Consider the following 7,582-nt stretch of genomic DNA (forward strand, 5'->3'; position numbering starts at 1 on the left):
CAAAGTTTCTAAGTTTTCTCTCAATTATTGAATATCACACAAAAAAACATCTTACATTTTACCTTAGTGGTAGGCCTAAGTTTAAAGTCTAAAAAAAAGTAGTAAAATAGCACTATTTGTGATATTTTTCCTGCCCTGAGGAAGGATAGCATTACAGATACGATTTTCTTCTGTAAATGTTAACAATCCCATAGTAGGTTTATAACTGAACAATGAGGTGTACAGTTTATATGAGGGTATCTAGGACTGGTTTTGTGACACGTACATATGTTACTACTGGTGGGAGCTTGTGATCCTAGTTTTTTTTGTATTAATTGGTGTCGAGCTTTTACCAAGTTGTATATCAATATTATATTTGTTTATGTGTTGTAAGTGTTTACTCATACTCAGGGACCACAGTTCACACCGGCCCAACTTCACATTTATACTGGATGTCTGTACCAAGACATTCTCTATTAACGTGATTTCGAGACATTCTTGCCTTTCAGATTCTTTAAAAATATGGTTGTCCTTCGTTCTGTATGATTCTGAAGATGATACCACTGAATTTTCTAAATCTCCTAAAATTAAAACCTAAAACTATATGAAATATTACCAGTGGGAGATACAGTCCAGCTGGAGGTTAAAGTTGCCTCACCATTACAATTGAAATAGTGTACCTTAGTAATCACAAGTGCCAGACACACTGGTGTAAATGAATTTGTTAACGTGTCCTGTTTTGGGGGAAGATGCAAGTACTTGCAGCATTGTGGCTGGCACCTGTGTTGGTAGCATGGCAAGTGACAGCCTGACAGTATAAATCGAAGTTGGGGGTGTGTATAACAGTCTGCTGGGTAATTAATATACTGCTTGTACTTTTAATTAATACCATATTCATATATACCGTCACTTTCACTGAAAATCATAAAACTTGGTCAGGATTTCAAAAGAATATTCCGAGAATCATTTCCGATCTCCTGGAGTGATACGGATATTGTAAGAAATGTTGACGAGGTTTTGTGGTTGTTGTGTACTTATTGTATATTGACCAGTTTTCACCTGTATATGTTTAACATGCTACTGTACAGAATTTAACAGGGTGTGTCCTAGCCGACCTTCAGATGCATAACATGTAAATGTGTATATATACAAAATCCTGACGCCACGTCGGAAACATGTGTTCACGTCTGTATAACCTCTCCACAAGGAAAAAACAGTTGTAATATAGCAAAGTAGAAAAAGAAAATTAAATCTCGTTTTCTTTCAGTCTAGTGAAAATTTGTATATTCTGTAACCCCACAAAACTAACCACAAATGTAAATTCACCGACATTGTTAATAGTTTGTATCATAAAAATATTGACAATATATAAATAAAAAAAGTTTTGTGAGCGAAAGGTGTATTATGTGAAACAATAGAAGACAGGTTGTCATGGTAACTGGAGAAGTGTATATTTTCCTTTCATATGTAAAATATCAGCATTTATCAGAGATTGTGTATTTGGGTGATGAATCCCATCATGTACAAAGTTTGTTTGTGTACAGGCAGTTGAGAGAATACATTGGTATGTATATTGTAGCATAAAATTCCTATATGATTTTGTATATTGGGGCAGTTATCGTTGTATATAGGTGTAATTAACAGTTTCGGGATGTAAAAAAGGTTTTAAGTGATGACTGACCTTCTTTCTCATCTATCACAAAGCTGGACGATCAGGCAATCGTAAGTTAAGCTTTGGGGAAGGAGGATGATGAGGACGCTGGGTACTGTACGGGGATCGGGGAAAAGGTATTCAAGAGTCATCGAGGATGTTTGGATAATGGCAAGAGATGTACGGTGAAATTTTGATACGGAGGGCAAGTAGGCAGGAAATAAAGGGATGGTCTCCTGGTATTTTGTGTTAGGAGATTGAAGGGAGAAATTCTCTTTTATATTGGGATATCAGTGATGAAGGAGTGCAGTACTAGTACAAAGGGAGGTTAGGTCCAGGGAAAATAGAATAAAGGGGTGGAATGTAATGGGACATAGGATCCCCTGGGGTAGCAATATCGGGGATGTAAGGGTTCGGTATAAAAAAATTGATCCCCTGGGGTGGGGTACAAAATGTTTGATCCCCTGGGGGTGGGATATCTGATTATAAGGGATGTAGGGGTTTGGTATAAAATGTTTGATCCCCACGGGCGGGTTATGAAATGTTCGATGCCCTGGTGGTGGGATATCCGATTATGAAAGATGTAGGGGTTGGGTATAAATTGTTCGATCCCCTGGGCTGGGACTTAGGATATCAGGGATGTACAGTAATTTGAGGAAGAGTTTGTTATGGGGACCACAATAATCAACAAAATGTATTACTCGAGTCATTCACCCCTGAAATTTCATAATTGATTATTTCAACCTTTGAATTGGAAGAGTTCAAATGTGTCTTTAGGGATGAATGACTTAAGTTGTATGAAATGTTCTCCCCACCACAGTTGGGTGGAATGATCCTCCCTACCTATTTAGTGTGGATTACTCTGCTACCTTGGTTGTGTGGAATAATCCAGCAGAAGGCAAATATATGTAGATGTATTGTTAGAATCAAAAGTGACAGCGATTCTAAAATCAAATATTGTGACGAGAAATGAATTGTTTGAATAAGTCAATTATTTTATGTCTTCTCTGATTGCAATGCACAGAGTGTGAACAGTTGCAGGAAATCTTCCTCTTTCAGCAAATACAGAGTATTAAGTGGAACAGCTTCCATATTGATGGAACAGCCACTGTTGTGTTTTTATGTAGTGAACAGTTCATTGAATTCTCACACTTGGTTACCATGACAGCTGTCTTTTCTTGTTTCACATATTTTTCTTCAAAAAACTGCCGTAAATTTTGTACGAGATAAAATATCTCGTTGCCATTGTGCCACTGTAAGTAAGTTGTAGATTTATGTAGTAAAAAAATCATTGTATTATTGGAGTTGTGCATTGGAGCTTCTGTAAATGTTTGTATAAAGTCCAACAACAGTGGAGTTGTCCATTGTATCAGATGAAACTTGTGTTTTTTCTTGCAAGTAAAAAATAAAAAGTTCAATTCTATGGTAACGACTTGTTTGTTATTGTTTACTGCTGGCCAATGCAGTGTGTGTGTGTGCTGGGGTCTGATTTATTATGCAGCACATGAGGACATCTGCAAGGTAACATCATTTTCCTGCCATCATCATTATGGTGTGTTGTCTGTCGTCTGTCAACTGTATAATATTTCCATATATTGAGTCTCCTTGGCTTAAGAATGTTAAGCATGCTACTGGTCGAATATCATCGCCAAGGGTCTCCTGGTATTGCGGAAGAAGTTGTTTAAAGATATTTGACAGCTGTGTCCCAGCTGCTTTGACCTGTGTGATCGTTAAAGTAGGTCAATGTCATTGATTTGAGGAGACTTTATAGCACTTCATGTCAGGTAGCTATTAGCCAAGAATCGGGACCGTCCGGTATTTAACTCCTATGACCTTGAAAGTAAGTCAATGTCATTGATTTGAGGGGACTTTATAGCACTTCATGTTGGGTAGCTACTAGCCAAGAATTGGGACCGTCGGGTAATTCAGAAGAAGTTGTATAAAGGTATTTAACCCCTGTGACCTTGAAAGTAAGTCAAGGTCATTTATTTGAGGAAACTTTATAGCACTCTGTCCCAGGTACCTACTGGTCAAATATCATGGCCCTATGTCATCCAGTTCTTGAGAAGTTGTTCAAAAGAAAAAGTCGACGACAATAACACACCATACCACAAGCTCAAATGGCACTTTGTGCACAGCCATAACCGTGATACCAGAGGTCATATGAAGAAACCACAGAAGAATTTGATGAATTTTAATGTTATTCTTCGACTCGTCAAATGATTTCTTGGAAAGGAATGTAATGACTCTTCCAACTTCCTGTATATCCATTGACACCTATGGTCTACCTATACAATATTACTTAATAATATTATGCAATGTTTACTGTTAGGATTTACATCTGATCTTGACCTTTGACCATGTTGTTTTTGCCATTCACCAATAGGCCACATAAATGACATCAATCTGGGTAATATTTCCTCATGGCTGATTATATATCTAATTAAAAAACAAGGGGCCTGAAGATGCTCACCCGTTTTCAACGGCCCGTCTTTTCACAAATTTCATGGCACTATAGATTATGACTCTATAGTTCTTCAGATGTAAAAAGTTTAGTGCTCCATGCCAGCAAGCTAATGGTCATACATCAGGACTAGGGCTTTGGTTCTTCAGAAGAAAGTTTGAGTGTTAAAGATTTTAAAACCATGTGGCCTTGAATATATGTTTATGTATCTTATTTGCTAAACTTTGTAGCACACCATATTTCAGCAAGGTCCTATAGCATAACTGCAGTGGTTCCTCAGAAGCAGCCGTTCGAGAATTTAGAGAGATTTGACCTGTGTGGCCTTTAATCCAGGTCAAGGATATTTTGTCCTCTCAAATATTGTAAGCCCTTCATGCTAGCAAGCAACTGGCAATTAACAAATATATCATGACTCGAGCTTGTTTCATTTGCTATCTCGTTTTCTGCCAACATATTTCAATGTCCCTTTACCTTTTTAGCCCACCATCTGTTCAAATCGCCCTTCTTTTTTCCGTCCTTAAACAATTCTTGTTATTTTTATTCTCATTAAAGACTGGAGGGGTCTTCCTCAGGTTTGATCTGAAAGTTTCCCTTGGTCCCTAGTTGTGCTTGTTTACTTTTGAGACTGATGGATAAACAATATGGCTACCACATCTTGGATTTTGACAGTGAAGTACTGGAGAGATATTGTTCAAATTTGATATGTAGGTTCCCGTTGGTCCCTTGTTGAGCATGTGTTCTTTTGAGACTGATCGAATAAACAATATGGCGGACAGGCGGCCATCTTGGATTTTTACAGATAAGGATTGTTATGGCTATTCAAATCGCCCTTCGTCCATGGATTGTCCCTCAACCGTCCTTACACAATTCTTGTTAACGCTATTTCTCAGAAAGTGCAGGAGGGATCTTTCTCAAATTCGATATGATGGTTCCCCATGGTCTGTAGTTGTTTACTTTTGAGATTGATCCGATAAACAAAATTGCCGACACACAGCCATCTTGGATTTTGACGGTGAATGTTTGTAATCGCTATTTCCAAGGATATTTTGGAGGGATCTCTCTTTCTAAGATTTGATATGTAGTTTTCCCTTTGTCTGTAGTTGTGCATGTTCACTGTTGAGACTGATCAGATAACCAAAATGGCCGACAGGTGACCATCTTGGATTTTGACAGTGAATGTTTGCTATTTCTCAGAAAGTTTTGAAGGGATCTTTGTCAAATGATATGTAGTTTCCCCTTGGTCTGTTGTTGTGCATGTTTACTTTTGAGACTGATCCGATAAACAAAATGGCCAACAGGAAGTACTCTGGCGCGTAGCTAGCCCCTTTACCATGTGTAAGCCCCGACATGGGGTTGCCGAAGGCAGCCTCCCCCCCCCACCCGAAGCGCGTAGCGTGAGCAGGGGGAGGGTACAGGAGTGGGTCTTCCCCCTCCCGTAAGGGGGGTCTGGGGGGTCTCCCCCATGAAAATTTTGTTTTCTAGAACGTCTTAGGAGCCATTTCCCACGTCCTGATGTCTGAGATAATGATATGTTGGAAACTATAATATAGTTTTGAAAAGGGGGCCGGACTTGCCCCGGTCTCCCCTACACATGTATAATACATGTGTAGGGGGGACCGGGGCAAACACGGCCCCTTTTCTTTTTTCAAGACGTTATGGAAGGCATGTACTATACTGTTGAAATGCATATTTATATATGTCATTTAGAAAAGAAATGTATTGTCTTTCATAAACTAATAACCAAATCGTAAACAAGACCATATTTTGGGAATTATTTGACTTTTTAGGTCGAGAGAGTTGGGGGCCGGATGAGCCCCGCCCTGAGGTAAATCCGGCCCCTACCAGGGCAAGTATGGCATGAAGGATAGAGAAGACAATTTACTAATAAGTGTATGGAATTTCATTCAATTCTGTTGGAAAATAAGTCCAGAACAAATCAATGAATACGAAGAAAAACATACTTAATTTTTGCGACGTAAAAATATTATTTTTGTGGTCAATTGGGTGACGTTATCAATAGTGACGTCACTTGGCACAATAACAGTTGCATTCAGGGTGGCCGAATGTGCCCCGCCAAAAGGGGCCGCACATGCCCCAAATTGATATTTTCATAAAAAAAAACCATTGATTGTCTGTGTCCAATGTGCCATACTCGGAGTCGTTTGCGCCAGGCGTGAGTTTCTCAATTTACTCAATTGAGCAGTTTAGTTCCGCCTGGAACTGTCCATTAATGCAATGGACATTTCTAAACTTCATACATTTTTGTACGAACTATTAACACTGTATCATATCTGAGGAATTACATATGTATACTATATATTCAAAACTTAAACTCCACTTTATAGTATCAGCAAGAAAAAATAATGTCATGAAAACCTATACTTGTCAAAATCATGCGCAAGCCTGGGCTTATTGGCTTACATGGTAGCTACGCGCCTGGTACTAATGAGATCTTTCCGATATTGTAATGATTGGATCTATTTCTCTTACATTTAAAGAACGGTATTAGTTAATACATGAAATGCTGCATTTATTGTTTACACAACTTGATCAAACAGATAAAAGAAAAGATCAAACTGACATAAACCGATGAAGATGGTACAATGGTAGGCGCCAAGAACCCTCTGGGATCTCTTGTTCAGGAAGTACAAGAGGGATCTTTCTCAAATTTGATATGAAGGTTTCCCTTGATCCTCAGTTGTGTACCTTTTCTATAAAGAGACTGATCGGATAAATAATACGGCAGACTGGGGGCCGTCTTTGATTTATACAGTGAAATTTGTTACTGCAATTTCTCAGCAAGCCTTAGTCTGTAGTTGTGCGCTTTTGAGACTGATCAGATAAAAAAAATGGCCAACTGGCAGCCATCTTTGATTATGACAGTTAAGCATTGTTATAGCCATTTCTCAGAAAGGACTGGATGGATCTTTCTCAAATTCAAAATGTAGGTTCCTCTTGGTCCCTAGTTGTGCATGTTTACCTATGAGACTGATCGAATAGACTCAATAGCTGACTGGGGACCATCTTAAGTTTTGACAGTGAATGTTTGTTATCGCCATTTCTCGGAAACGACTGGAGGGATCTTTCTTAAGTTACATCAAGGTGCATTTACTGTTAACATGACTCGATCAAACAGATAAAAATAAATAGAGAAAAGATCGAACTGACGTAGAACTAATGCAGATGGTCAATGGTGAGCGTCGAGTTCCTTCTGGGATCTCTTGTTGCCTTGGGAATTCCTTTCCCTTAATTTATTTCCTAACCCATTTATTTAATGATTCCATAATTTCTCTCTCAAATGATGGAAGTATGACAAGGATTTACTGTATAGACCATTAAGGTTGTTCCAGCGTGTTGGAGGTGAGGCTGTCTGGGGTGGGATGCACTTTTTCAGTGACCCCCACTACCCCTATATAGTACTACAGGTGCCTCCTACCCCTCCATACCATCAATATTAGAATAGCCCTTAGCAGTAACAAAGCAAGAGA

This window comes from Mizuhopecten yessoensis, unplaced genomic scaffold (assembly GCF_002113885.1).
Source record: "Mizuhopecten yessoensis strain PY_sf001 unplaced genomic scaffold, ASM211388v2 scaffold10969, whole genome shotgun sequence".
Classification (NCBI taxonomy): Eukaryota; Metazoa; Mollusca; class Bivalvia; order Pectinida; family Pectinidae; genus Mizuhopecten; species Mizuhopecten yessoensis.